The sequence below is a fragment of the Marmota marmota genome, unplaced genomic scaffold (genome assembly GCF_001458135.2).
Source record: "Marmota marmota marmota unplaced genomic scaffold, marMar, whole genome shotgun sequence".
Taxonomy (NCBI): Eukaryota; Metazoa; Chordata; class Mammalia; order Rodentia; family Sciuridae; genus Marmota; species Marmota marmota.
The window spans coordinates 2,371,303-2,387,398 of record NW_026000252.1 but is presented as its reverse complement, the minus strand read 5'-3'; the positions used below and the strand labels follow the sequence as shown (position 1 = coordinate 2,387,398).

At 38.0% G+C, this 16,096-nt stretch overlaps 1 protein-coding gene across 1 annotated transcript in view; it reads left to right on the top strand.

Annotated features, from left to right (window-relative positions):
- The first annotated feature begins 336 nt into the window (after positions 1–336).
- The window catches only part of Plac1 (placenta enriched 1), a 29,962-nt gene continuing 14,202 nt past the window's right edge, over positions 337–16,096 (top strand). Inside the window, exon 1 of the mRNA XM_015506152.2 lies at positions 337–408. The gene's annotated coding sequence lies outside the window, so the exon portion shown is untranslated. The remainder of the gene's footprint in view (positions 409–16,096) is intronic.

Here is a 16,096-nt window from a genome sequence, read left to right as displayed (position 1 = left end):
GTCTTCCTTTTCAAAACAGTAAATGCTTTTGACTGATTTCAAAACATGACACTGTTGTTTTTCTAGTTTCAGTTTTAGGTGGATTTGGGGATATGACTTTTCATGGGGGTCAGAAGGCTTGATTAAATGCTATCCAGCAGTCCTATTGAGGGCTGCAGGCATTGTAAATGACTCCTTTGGCATAGGGGACCTTCTCTAGTACCAGACGTGCTTGTAGCTGGGAAGAAATACATGTACTTTCTGTTCTGACCGTTGCTAACTCAGGCAGTAATTTTTGGGAAAAAGACCTTTCTTCATGTGGATTTCAGCTTTTGTCTGTCATGCTTTTTCTGTTCCAGCTGCCTTCACCAGCGAGCACAAAGCCACATTTCAAGAGACTGACAAATTATCCCCAGCTGCCAGAAGGAGGTTAGTTTTCTGTGTGTTCTGTGTCCCCTTCTCTGATAACCAACAGGTTAACTTTCTAAAGGGAACTAACAAAAGAAGAAATTGTCCTTTCACCCAAATGGAGTGTTTTTGCTTTTTTTTTCATTGAAAGATGTGCATCTGTAATATTCTTATCCATTCCTGCTCCAATTTACATTAGTGAATACAGTGTAAATGATCATGACCCACCCTCTGTTTTTTGCAAGATTCACATTAACCATTCCCTTTTTAAGAAGTGCTTGTAAGATTGAAATTATTTGTTTAATTAGCTAGTATGCTGTCTTCCCTCAATGAGTAGCCATTTAAAAGCTGAATGATGTCAGCCTGGTCATGGAGATTTATGTATAGTTATATTCCGCTTGCATTTTGAACTGTCTTTGTGTATGTTTTAACTGTCTAGCACTTACATAGCATAGCAGGAGTGAATCTAATGCCTAGAATAGTAACGTACATATACTAGGTGTTCAGTAAGTGTCCTTTTAATTAAAATTATACAAAATAGTATCATGTGTACACGATGGAGTATTCCATGTTAATGAAGTGAGTCAGGCCTTCGCAAACACTAATGGGAATGCAAATTGGTAAAACTCTCCCACAGGGCAACTTGGAAAAATATGCCAAAGCCTTAAGAATGTTATTATCCTTTTACCCAGTGATTCTTTCCCTAAGGAATTAACTCTGTTTTAAAAAATACAATTACTATGTGTTAATCGAAAAATTTTTCAGTATGTGTAATAAGCCAAACTACATTCTATTGTCATGTATAACTAAAAAAATAAGAAAGAAAAACATTTTCATATTAAAGGGGAGGAAATGCTAACTACTCTGATCTAATTATTACCCTTTTATGTATTATCAAATTATCACACTATACCCCATTGGTATATATAAAGTTAAAATGATAATTTAAAAAATAAATAATTAAAAATAATAAGAGAGTTCAATCCCCAGTATCAAAAAAACCCAAAACTAATAATAATAATTCTAATAGATGCACTAAATCTATACTAGAAAATTCACTGCAGCATCATTTAAAGCAGAAAAAAAAAGTGGAAACATCTTAACTTGTCCATACTATGAAATCCTAGGAAATAACATTTATATTACAAAATTCTACATAGTTATTTAAAATCATGTTTAGAAGAGTATATAATGACATGAGGAAATGCTCAAATTAAGTGGAAGAAGGGAGGATATACAAATGAACGAGAGATATGATCTCAAGCGTGTGTGTATGAAGAAGAAGAAGACTGGAAGGAAATAAATAGAAACAACAATAGTTATCTCCATGGTGTGATCATGAATGATTTTCATTTTCTTATTTTTCTCTTATTTTAAAGTCTAAAAAGTTTATTTTTAATTTGAAAGAAATAAGTACTGCTTTTAATAGATGGAGGACATATATTCATAAAATGTAGCATTGTTTCTCCAACCAAAGTTTAAAAAAACAACAACTCTTCACATGCTGTGTGGACAGTCATACCAGTGTTCAGTTTCCAAAAAGACAAGACCCAAAAGTCTTTTCATCTTTAAGTGTTCTGAGTTCCATTTCGATATTGAAAGACAATCGTGTTCATCCTTTTCTCTATGTCTAATTCATTTTCACCCTTCCCTCTGTTCCTTCCCAACCCTTTTTAAAAAATATTTTAGTTGTAGATGGACACAATACCTTTATTTTATTCATTTATTTTAATGTGGTGCCAAGGATCAAACCCAGGGCCTTACATATGCCAGGCAAGTGCTCTACCACTAAGCTACAACCTCAGCCCCCCACCCCTTTTTAAACTGTCCAGATCTGTGGAACAAATGTTGAGCAAACTGGAAATAAATAAACTCCAGTGGCTTTAAGATACCACAAAGCCCTCCCTTCCTGTGTACTAATGGCTCCCTGCCCATTATACTCTCCAGAGTAGAGTATAGCCTGAAAACTGAACACGTTCAAAACAGAGAAAAACTTAGGAAGTCTGGAAAGATTGAGGCACACTTGTATAACTTTCCCTCCCCTACTTAAATTCATGTAGTATAAACTGATGGACTCCATTAGGGAAAAGAATTACTAAGTAAAAAGCCAGTCACTGAAAGCAGATATATTAAGAACTGTTCCTGATTCAAAGAAATCACAAAATCCTAGGCCTTTTAAAGCAGGAAAGAAAACATTCCAACACATAGAGGGCTCCTTCCAAATACCTGATACTTATGTTGATCCAAGTGTTAATTCGTAAAAAAAAAAAAAAAAAAAAACTACCAATGCACGCCATTTTATAGACGAGGAAACTAAACCCAAAGAGGGATTAAGAATTGTTTTGAATCACATGGTTTTTCAGCTGTAAAGTTTAAGACTGGGTTCTATATCTTCTGGAGACTGTCAGGGGAAAAGATGGTGTTTTCTTGAATAATCTTTCTCTCAGCTCTGAATATTCTAAATACTTACTATGCCCTTGTACTTGAATGTTTTCCTAATAGCTCAAGCTCATCAGGCACAAAATCAAACTCATGGTGTTCCCCTTGTTTTCCTGACATCCAGGAATTAAACCAAATTCTGTTAGATTCCCCTCCAGCCCTTTGGTGGTACTGAGAATTGAACCCAGGGCCTTGCATATGATGGGCAAGCACTCTAACACTGAGTTACATCACCAGTCCTGAACCAGAGTCTGCTTGGCTTTTTATTCACTTTAACCCCTAAGTATTTTAACAAGTCCAGTCAATTTTCTTCTAAAAAATACCTCTAGATTTTACTCTACTGACAAGACAGCTCAACTTGTACCTCCTAAAGAAAACCCTTCTTGACTACTTTGCCCATACTGTTGCCTCTTTTTTTGGCTTTATATACCACTTCTAGCATACATCACACAATTCAGTTCAACACTTGCTATCCAGGGGCAATTAGCAGCATTCCTTCACCCAAACAAGTATCTTCTGAGTGTCTACTATTTGCCAGGCCCTGAGATGGAGAAATCATTTTTCTTGTCTTCCCAACTAGATATTAAATACCCTGATAGTTGAGGCCACATCTTTATTCACAGCCTCTTAAATATCCAGTCTAGGCAATATTGAAGACTTATTAATTCAAGAGCAGTACAAACCCAAGCAAGGAATCTGTCACCAGCTCAGCAGCTGAAGAACTCTGGGGATACTTTAATCTGTGGTTATACCTCAACATCTCAAAAGCTTCATGAGTATGATCCACTGAATCAACAAAGACAGCATATTAAAATGTGGGGTTTTAACACTATACCTTCAGGGCTAAGTGAGAAGATTTAATAACTAATCTGAAATGTGAAATCCTAAAAGTTAACTAGATTCTGCTTCCAGGAAGATGGAATAGATATGTTTTTCCCTATTTCTCTCATTAAGTACAACTCAAAACCCTGGACATTATATATAAAACAAATACAATGCACACTGCATGCATCTATACAAATGTCACCCTGTACCCCCTTAGATACATATAATTACTAAATGTTGATTTAAAAAAAAAAGAGAGAGAGAGAAGACGACTAGCCAAGGATCTCAGGACCCAAATAATGACATAGTAGTGAGTTTCTTGGGCTTTCTTTTTGATTTATATACCCCAGACTGACTTCTGGGGAAACCAGAATTTAAAAAATCACTAATAGGAGAATATTTTTAAAGGCCCAACAAATGCTTACTCATTCTAAACAAAGAACAAAGACAGGGACAACCTAGAAAAGAAAAATTTTAGACAAATACTACCACATAAAAATCTGTGCTGCCCCTAGGCGTGGTAGCAACAGCTGACTAAGGAACCTCAACTTGTGTCCAAATCAGTCAGTAACAAGGTAACACCTCTCCTTTTTTAATTTCTAGAGCATGTAAAAAAAAATCAGCTAAAACAGGAGATTTAAATAAAATCCAGGGTCTCATAATATAATTTCCAAAATGGTCAATATTCAGTTGAAAATCATTCATCATACCAAGAACCAGGAAGACACCAAGCTGAATGAAAAGGACAGACAATATATGCTAACACTAACATGACTAGATGTTAGGATTATCTGACAAAAATTTTGAAACAGCTATCATAAAAATCCTTCAATGAGCATTTACACGCATTTGAAACCAATCAAAAGAACAATCTCAGCAAAGAAAAGTCTCAGCAAAGAAAAAGATATAAAAACACATAAAGAACCAAATAAAAGTTTTAGAGGGTTGGGGTTGTGGCTCAGAGGTGTAGCACTCGCCTAGCATGTGTGAGGCACTAGGTTCAGTCCTCAGCACCACATAACATAAAACAAAGTTATTGTGTCTACCTACAAATAAAAAATAAATATTTTTTTAAAAAGTTTTAGAACTGAAAAACACAATGACAAAAATTAAATCTCAGTGGAATGACTGATTCAGCATAAGAATGGGGAGGACAAAGGAAAAAAAATCAGTGAACTTGAACATATAGCAATAGATGGTAACACATAGAGAAAACAGACTGAAAAAATTAACAGAAATTCAGGGAGCTGTGACTCTGTTACAAAAGATGTAACATTCATGTCATTGGAGTCCAGAATGACAGGAGAGAGTGGAGCTGAAAATTATTTGAAGAAATAATGCTGATATTTTTCCAAATTTGGAAAAGATATAAATCTATTGATTCAAAAAAACTTAGAAGCCCAAAGAAGTCCACACTAAGACACATCATAGTCAAACTTCTAAAAACTAAAGAAAGAAAAAAATCTTAAAGGAAGACAGAGGGAAAAAGATACTACTAACAGGGAAACAATGATTTGAATGACATTAGATTTCTCATCAGAAATCACATAGGCCAGAAGGAATTGGCACATTTTTCAAATACTGGAAGAAAATAATTGAAACCCATATACCACAAATATATCCTTCAGGAGTGAAAGGGAAATCAAGACATTCTCATATGAAGGAACATTAAGAAAATCTGTATCAGACCTACACTAAAATATAGCTAAAGGAAGTTCTCTAAATAGAACAGAAATTATAAAAGAATAAATCTTGAAACATCAAAAAGGAAAAAGAACACAGCAGGCAAAAATATGGATGAATGCAGTAGACTTTCCTTTCCCTCTTGTGTCTTCAACATTTTGTTTGATGGTTGAAGCAAAACTAGTAACCCTGTCTGATGTGGTTCCAAATGCATGTTAAGTAAATATTTAAGACTCAAAACTGGGACATAACGGGACATTAATAAAGATAAGATTTCTACCGTTCACTCAAACTGGTAAAAATAACACTACCAGTACATTGTGATAAGTTATGTATATATATATACTATAATACCTAGAACAACCATTAAAAATCTATACAGAGAGACACACACTCAAAACCAGTACCGATTAATCAAAATAGTAGTCCCAAAATATTCAAGTATCCATAGGAAGACAGGAATATCAAAACAAAACAAAAAAAAACAGAAAACAAAAAATAAACAGGCATACTTACACCCTAGCATATAAATAATTAGGTTAAATGTAAAAGATCTAACTATATTAATTAGAAGACAGATTGCAGAGTGAGCAAGAAAAAATGACTCAATGATATGCACTCTATAACATATTCACTATAAACGTAATTACATAGGGAGGTAAAAGTAAAAGAATGGTAAAATATGGAGTTGTGTCTGTAGCTCAGTGGTAGAGTGCTTGCTTGCACATGTGAGGCACTGAGTTTGATCCTCAGCACCACATATAAATAAATAAATAAAGGTATTGTGTCCATCTACAACTGAAAAATTTTAAAAATAGGAAAATATATGTCATGGAAACAATCATAAGGAAGCATGAATGTCTACATTAATGTCAGATGGACTTCATAAAAAGAAAATTACCAGAGACAGAGAGGGACATTATATAACAATAAGAGTCAATCCAGTAAGAAGGTATAGCAACCCTAAATGTATATGCACTGAACAAAGAGCTGTTTATAAGGAAAAATATGTGTAGCAAAAACTGAGAGAACTGAAAGCAGAAACAGACAAATCCTCCATTGTCATTGGAGATTTCAACACTCCTCTCAACAGTTGATAGGTCAACTAGACTGAAAGTCAGTAAAGAGATAGAACTCAACAATACTATGAACTAACAAGATATAATCAACATTTATAGAATACTCCATCCAATACCAGCAGAAGACACATTCTTTCCAAGCACCCATAAGACATACCCTAAGGGAGACTACATCTTGAACTATTAAAAAAAAGAATTGATCAAAATCATTGTACTGTCATGTGTAACTAATTAAAACAAATAAAAAAATAAAAATAAAACATTTTTGAAATCTAAAAAAAATTGAATAAACTTAGAATAATTGACATTGTACATTGTATGTTCTATGACCATAATGAAGTCAAGGTAGAAATTAATAACACAAAGGTAACAGGAAGATATCCGAATACCTGAAACTGAACAATAATATGGGTCAAAGAGGAAGTCTCAGGAGAAATTTTTTAAATATGTTGAACTGAATTAAAACTAAAAATACAATATTTCAAAATATGTATACCACAGCAAGAGCTGAATTTAGAGGGAAATTTATATTACTAAATCATACATTAATAAAGAGGAAAGGTAATCTGCTGGGATTATTTCCACTTGGTAATTCCCACTTCCTTAAGGCCTTCAACTGATTGGATGAGGCCCACACACATTATGGAGGCTAATGTACTCCACTCAAAGTCTACCAATTTATATTGCCAATCTCATCTCAAAAATACCTTCACAGCAATATCCAGACATGTTTCACCAAGTATCTGGGTAATATGACCTGGATAAGTTGATACATAAAGTTAGCCATCACAAACCTCAGCTTAAGTTTCATAACTTGATACAAAAATTAACTGAAAATGGATCATGAACTTAAATGTAAAAACTATAATTTTTTAGATAAATAGGGGTAAAACCTTCAGAATGTAGGATTTGGGCAAAAAAGGACTTAGACTTTATTGCTTTTTCTTTTTGTGCTTTTAGCATTAACTGGACCTGATCCAGTTTCTGAAATGTTAATATTTTGCTTTGTGAAAGACCCTGTTAAGAGATGAAAAGAGTGCTATACCTGTAGCTCAGTGGCAGGGCACTTGCCTAGCATGTGTGAGGCACTGGGTTCAATCCTCAGCACCACATAAAAATAAACAAAATAAAGGTACTGTGTCCATCTATGACTAAAAAAATGGGGGAAGTATCCTATAGTTCAGCATTTCTACCACCACCCCTTTAAAAAAGAGAGGTGAAAAAAACAAGCTACAGGATGTGATAAAATATTGGCAAACCATGAATCTGCTTAATGAGTCATATCCAAAATACATGAAGAACTTTTTAAAAACTCAAGAGTAAAAAAGTTCAATTAGCCAGGCACAGTGGTGCATGCCTATAATCCAGCAGCTCGGGAGGCTGAGGCCAGAGGATTGGGAGTTTAAAGCCAGCCTTAGAAACTTAGTGAGGCACTAAGCAAGTCAGTGAGACCCTGTCTCTTAATAAAATACAAAATAGGGCTAGGGATGTGGCTCAGTGGTCAAGTGCCACTNTTATAGCTCTGGCCTTGGCCATTCCAGTGGCATGTAATTTACCCCCTTCCCCATCTGCAGCCCCAACACACAGTCTGACAGCTGATGCAGAAGTGTCTCCTCCTTAGGGAACCCTTGCCAGATCCCAAGAGTAGGTTAGATCCCTTCTGTTATACTTTTTTCTTTTCTTACTGTACCAGGGATTGAACTCAAGGGCACTCGGCCACTGAGCCACATCCCCAGCCCTATTTTGTATTTTATTTAGAGACAGGGTCTCACTGAGTTGCTTAGGGACTCACTAAGTTACTGAGACTGGCTTTAAACTCAAGATCCGCCTGTCTCAGCCTTCCCAGCCACTGGGATTACAGACGTGTGCCACTGTGCCTGGCGCTTATGTTATATCTTCTTATACAACTTTTGTAGCATTTATTACTACTATAATCACACATTTTTAGATGAACTATTTACTAGCATGTGTGAGGCACACAGCATTCGATTTTTCATTTCATGTCTGTGTCCCATTCGGAACTATAAGGTCCATGAATGTGGGAAACTGGTCTTAATTCCCTTTTGTATATTCCCATAACCAAACATAAAGGGGCTCAGGACATGATTGTTGGATGAATGAAGGGAGGGTAGCAAGACCCTGACTCAACTAAGCACACTAACTCAAAGTCATATTAAGGAAAATAAACTTTGATTTTTGTTTATTTTCTCTCTTACCCATTAAAAAAAAAACATTTTCTATCCCAGTTATTACATGGAGCAAGCTAAATAGATATGTGGACATCCCAAAATAAAAAGTATTGTTTACCTACATAGGCAAATGATAGTAAAGCAATACCTTCCTACCCTCGGAGTCTGGAGGCCCGTTATATGTTCTTTTTTTAAAAATTTTTTTAGATGTTGATGGACCTTTATTTTTTTCATTTATTTATATGTGGTGCTGAGAATGGATCAAACCTAGTCCCTCACACATGCTAGAGAAGTGCTCTATCACTGAGCCACAACCCCAGCCCACCCATTATACATTCTTTAATATATGGAATTTCAAGTCCTGAAATGCTGCATATAAAATGGTGGATATTAGCATTTATGTGTCCATCATTGCAGGGGGTGGGGGTCTTTCCACCCACCAAGGATTCCTTGAAATCAGCCAGTAGAGGCCACACATGAGTTGATGGAAACATCAGCTAGGTTTGAACATTAGTCTGTATCAAAACTCATGGTTTCCATTACCTATATTTATTTTCCCCAATGGAAAACTGAGTTGGGTGAGCAGAAAGAAGTTGAAAGCAGACTTCACTTCAGACTTTGATCTCAGGGCCCAAATGCTGATCCTCATACTCCTACAGGTTTTCCTGTCCCTGTCACTCATATTTGGATTCCTCCCTGTCAGTGAACTAGGCAACACAGATTCCTCCAGTGGGACAAATGGGGAGGGGGTGCACATGTTATGAGTTGGTACATTTCAGGGACAAGTCCAACCTGTTTAGCCCTTCACACATCAGCTTTGCCTTTTCTTCTCAATATGTCATGATTCAGCCCCAGGCCACCAAAGCTCCCCCCACATCCTTACTCCAGTCCCTCAAAGGGACACAAGGTCATTTCTGGCTGAGTTCCACACTCAAACCCCAAGTGACAATGAAAATCACTCTCCTCACAGCCACCTGATACCCAAATTGTTGCTCAATCCTCCCTGTTCCCACACCCAGTGTTGCTTGAATTAGCTTTTCTCCCTGGGCCCCAAATAAGTCAGCTTTTCCACAGCTGCTTTTTCTGCTTTCTGCTGTTCTTGATTGAATCAATCCCTTCTCCCAAGTTTTTCCTTCTCACTTCCTCTAGTTTGTGTTTTCTTCATCCTTAAGTCATCTATGGGCTCCCTTCTCCCCTTTCCACCATGTCCTGGTCTGATCCTTTTATTCCCAGTGCCCTCACCCTGCATCAGTCCTGGTCCAGATCTATCCTGGTCCTTTACGCACCAGCAATTTGCAAATCACCTCAGTCTCCACTGCACAGAGGAGCAAACTCCAGAAAACACAGACTAGGGAAGAGGTTTGAGGAAAAAAAAGTGTGGATGTGTACTTATTCCTCCTACCTAACTGTATTTTGGTACTTATTAATGACTGTAGGTTATAAATTTATTATATATTTTATATAATATATTTTATAAAGAACAGGGATATTTTTATTATATGTACATATACTTATTTTATTGTATATATAATAAAATCTGAAGTTTGCCAGCACACACAAAAAAATGATAACTGTTTAGGGAGATGGAAATACTAATTATCCTAATTTGACCATTATACATTCATACATGTGTGGAATTGTCACACTCTACTTCATAAACACATACAACTTAAAAATAATCAACAATAAAAAAGGTTTAAAGTGCAAAATACAAATATTACCAAGATTTTTATTAGTGCATTTGAATTATACAGAATAATAGATTTCATTGTGACCTCTTTATACATGCAAATAACAGTCTTCCATCCTATCCACCTCCCTCCTTCATTACCCTCCCTTCACACCCTCTCCCCCTTCCCCCATTTTACCAAGTTTTAAGGTGAAGAGTAGTTTTCAGCAAAACAGCTACAGCTGGGGGTGGCTAATCAAATCATAACCAAAGAAAATCTATTTGAGGACATTTTATAACACTTTTTGTATATGAAACTTATTGAAAGTTCTCCAAGAAAGACTTCAAGTACCAGAATATTATAAATTGGGCTTTCTATGGTCAACCACATCTTTTCTAAGTGTGGAGGAAAACTGTCCCAGTTCATAAAAACAAGAAATACGTTGACAGTTGCTTTATTCTACATGAGACTTGTCCCCCATTTTATAGCTTAGAAAGGAGAAGAAAAGAAAAACAACCTTTATTTTAATCCCCATCCTCTCCCCACCCTGCCTGCCTCATTGAAACCTGGCAGATCTCATAAATAACCTGAGGATGCCATAGAGCCATGACAGAGGAGACCATCCTAAGAATCACATGAATGAAAGTTAGTAGACATTGCCAAACATCTTGTGGGCACTTCCCTCCCCCCTTAACTATTTTCTGTGCTGTGCCTGGGCCCTCTCTTTCTGAAATGGTTCAGGAGAACTGAGGATTTAAAGGGCTTATCCACATAGCTCAGTGGAAAAGCGCTTGCCTTGCATGGGTGAGGTCCTGGGCTCCATCCCCAGCATCACAAATAAAATAAAGGGTTACCCTTCCTGAAGTATCTGGGCATTAACAGGGTCCACAGGGAGAGGCCTTATAAGAGAATTTATGTTTCTTTGGGGAGAGAATAAACTCTGGAGTCCACTGGACTGGCCTCAAGTCCTAGTCACTCCCTAGGGTGTGACCTATGTGGGCAAGTCATCTAAACTTCCTGGACCTCAGTTCCTTCCCTCTGGTAGGGGGAGTAACAATGCCTACCTTTGTGAAGTGTAAACTGGGTGAGACCCAGAAACCCCTAAGTACAGTGCCTGGCATATTGTTTGTGCTCCACAAACATCAGTGAAGAGAAGGAGGGAAGGGAGAAAGTGACGAGATGACCTTGGATTCCCCTGAAAAGAAGGGACCTGCCTGCCATGCCTTTTTTCCCCTGCCACGGCTTTTCCTAGCCCAATCCCAGGGCTTTTTTGTGGCCCCTCAGGGTTAATGCTGGGACTTTGTTTCCTAAATCACAGGTGTGCTGTTCTGGGCACCTAGGTGGAATGTCACTGTCTCCTTACTGCAATTACCAAATGGCTTTAAGGGTATTGCTGTGCATTTTCCCCCCAAATGAAGCCTGTGCTTCTATTTGCTCACAGTGAATTTTAAAATATAGAAGATGATGAGCTTGTTTACTAAATAAATATGCAGGTTTGGATCCATCTGTCATCTCCTCCCTCAAAGATGCCCTTTCCCCACTCCTCTGGCTGTGGGCTTCAAAAACAGGGCGGGCAGTGGGGTAGGAAAATGCGAGTTGTTGATCTTCTTGGACCCACAAATTATTTACAGAGCACAGGATTTACAGTCAGGAAGTTTTTTTTTGTTTTTTTTTTTCAGAAATGGGCAAATCCTAGATGCTCTCTATGTATACAAACCTCCTTTCCAACAGTTATAAAAGGACATTTTAAACTTTAAATGAGAGCCCTGTTCACAGTACATTCTCAATACCAAGTTCCATCAACATTTCATATTGAAGGGGAGGAAGGAGGTCACATGGAATTGCCACCTTTGGGTCCCAACTTTTCTCCAATAATGTGTGACTCAGGAAGTAGGCAAAGGGCCTTTCTTTGCACCCCTGGTTCTCCCCCTCAACTCCTTGTGCATCTGATGTCAAAGCATAAGCTAGTAGCATATACAGAGGAATACAATTCAATGCAAGGTCATGTCAACTTGGACACTTCCATAAGGAAGTTCAAGTTTAAATGCTACCCTCAATAGAAGTAGTCCCCTTCCAACTGCTGTCAACCAGCTACCTAACCAGCTGACCTTAGGCCAAAGTTACCCCCACTCAGGGTCTCTACCTCAGGACATTATAAACACACTCCCTGGGGCTCATTAGCTGGGCAATTTATAGATCTCCCTCCTTCTCAGCACATGTGGAATGAGATAAAGCAGAAGTTTGCTGAGTCAGACCCCAATACCAGATCCAGCCAGAAATGCTGCGAATATGAAACCAATCAACAAGTTACATGTGTTAGAAAGCCCTGGCTTAATGGCTCCCTTTAAAATGATTTTACTACAGCATGAAGGATACAATCCTCACCCTCTTTTTCCAATTCCTTGTTGTTTTTATTTGGCGAGAACGGGGATGTTTTTGTCTATTTTGTGTGTCATTTGCAGAATTTGTGGGTAACAGGAGGTTGGGTGTGAAATCGAGGCCAGAAGCTTACAGAAAAATAAAAGGTAAAGAATTGAGAGTTCAGAATCCAAATCATTGTTGCTTCTGTGGTGAGAGATTGTCACACAGGCAATTAATCAGATGTATATTAATTTTCCAGCAGTGTAGTGTGAAAAATCAGGACATCAAATGAAATATTTAACACCCAGGAAAAGCCAAATGCATATTCTGCTTGTGTGTCCTTCAGTGGTGTTTTTATGAAGGAAACCTTATTTGAAACAAATGTCTGAACAGAAGTTGGGTTTATGAAGGGCACTGAGAAACCATGGCACATAAAGTTTGAAAATGTTGCCCATAAAAAGCATAATCCTCAGCCCCAGATCCTTTGATGGTTAGCATGCACATTCAATGTCCCTGTTCATTCACCTTTGTGTACAAGTGTTGTTATTCATTTGCAAATCTTTCACGGTAAAATCTGGTAGACCCAGTGGTGCATGCCCATAATTCCAGTGGCTCAGGAGGCTGAGGCAGGAGGATCATGAGTTCCAAGCCAGCCTCCCCAAAAGCGAGGGACTAAGCAAGTCAGTGAGACCCTGTCTCTAAATGAAATATAAAATAGGGCTGGGGATGTGGCTCAGTGGTCAAGTGCCCCTGAGTTCAATCCCCAGTACAAAAAAAAAAAAATCTGGTAGTCATATTGTTTACATGGTGTTGAATAAGAAATGGTAGATGACTAGTGTATGCATTGTCTGGCACCCCTGCTAGGTCTCAGGACAAGAAGGAAACCTCAAATTGAAGGATGGGATTATATCTGTATATCCCTTGAGGTGCTTCCTGAGACCAGCATTAGAATGAAGCTCTGTTTTCTGTCCCTAGTTGAAAAAGTCAGGTGTTCTGAGCCCAAAACTGGGACGCCCCCTGAAAGCTTCTGTCTAGGTATCTTGAAGGGGGATTGTAGGATGTCACATGTGACCTTTGCAAAAAGAAGGAGAGAGCTGGGGTTGACCACAATCCAAAGCCAGGGAGGCCCCCAAGGCAGATGTCATGGAAGCTGAAAAAGTTTGCCACCACTGTCATTTCTGTCTCTCCCTTCCCGGATGCCTGCCCGCCGTCTCTTTTTTCATTCACTTGTACATACATTCCTCAAGTATTTACCGAACACCTATTTCAGGCATGAACCAGGGCAGGAGTATACAGAAGACGTTTGTTTTCTCCTCTCCCTCTCAATGGGTCTTCTTTCCTGCTCTCTCTCCACATAATTCAGTGGTAACAGGGGTGGATGCAAGAATATCCAAAATTTGTCCCTGTAGGAGACATCTGCGCCAGGAATTTCCGACAACCCCCAAGGAGAGTGGCAGATTGATGGCACTCTAGTTGGGACTAACCAGGGAGTGGAGGAGGTGGGGGCAGAAGGAGCTCTGTAGCCAGGCTGTCTGCCTGAGCCTATTCTATAGCTTCCATTTATGTGACCCTTGCTCTGTGCCAGGCCCTGTACGTGCAGTTTCTCACACCTTCTTCAATATCCCAATCCTATGAGGTTGCTGTTGTTAACAACTGTCCTCTGTTTTATATGAGGAAACTGGAACCAGGAGGGGGAAGTGACCTGCCCAGGGTCACACAGCTAGGAAGTGACAGAGCTCCAATTCAAGTTTAGGTCTATATATCTAATATATCTGAGTTTTTTGAATGCCCAGGCATAGAAAGGATAGTCTAGTAGCTCAGAGCCTTTGGTGTGTCAAGAGAGACCCGATGAAACTGCACTGTTTTTATTAGCTATATGGCCTTGGAGGTTACTTTGTAAGCATTGTTTTCTTCTTGTGTAAAAGAGGGCAATACTAATAATAACAATAATACTTCATAGGGTTGTCGTGATTATTAAATGCAACAATAAAACCAGGCACAGTGGCACACTCCTGTAATCCCTGTAGCTCGGGAAGCTAAGGAAGGAGGATCTCAAGTTCAAAGCCAGCCTCAGCAACTTAGTAAGGCCCTAAGCAACTCAGTGAGACCCTGTCTCTAATTAAAATATAAAAAGGGCTGGGGATGTGGCTCAGTGGTTAAGCACCCCTGGGTTCCTGACATATAAATGCTCAATCACTGTTAGTTATGATTAAAAGTATTATTATTTATATCCCCAGTGACCTGACATTTTAAGAATTCAGATGTGGGTTTTTTTTAAATTTTTATTAGTGTGTTATAATTATATGTAATAGTGGGAGTTGTTATTACATATTTATACATACGCATGATCAGATGTGGTTTAGGTATAAGAAAGAACATGTTGTGCATGCATGTAATCCCAGTAACTCAGGAGATTGAATCAGGAATATTGCAAGTTTGAGGCCAGCCTCAGCAATTTTGACCCTGTCTCAAAATTTAAAAAAACAAAAGTGCAGGGGATATAGCTCAGTGGTAGAACACCTCTGGACTCAATCCCCGGTACTACAATTAATAAAAACAAAAACAAAAAAAACTCCTACTTAAATATAAAATATTTAAATTTTAAAAATAGAAGGAAAAAATAGAAATAAGCAAGAAAATAGATTAAGAGCTTCTAAAAGGTACTCCGAATGCTGTTTCTGTAGGCAGTTTAGCTAAATTTCTATGTTCAACAATAACAATTTGAATCATAACTAACACTGGTTGAGCATTTATATATCAGGAACTATATTAAACAATTCCACACTCATCGCCTCATTCCCAACAAATTTATGAAGTATTATTGTTGTAATATTATTCTCATTTTACAAAGGAAGGAAACAATGCTTGCAAAGTAACACCCATGATTACCCAGCTAGTGAAAAAACAGCAGTTTCATTCTAGTCTCTCTCTTTTTAAAAATATTTTTATTTTATTTTTTTATTTATATGTGGTGCTGAGATCGAACCCAATGCCTCATGCATGCAAGGCAAGTGCTCTCCCAGTGAGCTATAGCCCCAGGCCCTCATTCCAGTCTCTCTTGACACAATAAAATCAGCCCACCAGGACCTCATTATTTCCAAAATTTTTCCCCTAGAATTTCTTCTCACCGTTTTTCTGTTCATCTAAATTGTACCTACTTCTGTCCCATGAGGTAAGCTAAGTCACTATCTCTTCCATAAACTTTCCTTTCCTGTCTTCCTCACCAAGATCACTTATCCCCAACATCCAGTTAGCCAAATCTAGGAGTCCTGAGGACATGTCCATATAGGGGCACTCAGAACCAGAATACTACTAGTACCAAGTTTCTAGCCACCCTTGTACATTCAAGGAAACTTAAGAAGAGAAAGTCAAACTCTCACCCCTTGTACTTAGAAATAATAAATCTACTTAAAATGTTTTTAAAAAGATACCTCCCAGTTCAACAATCTCCCTACCAAAAAAA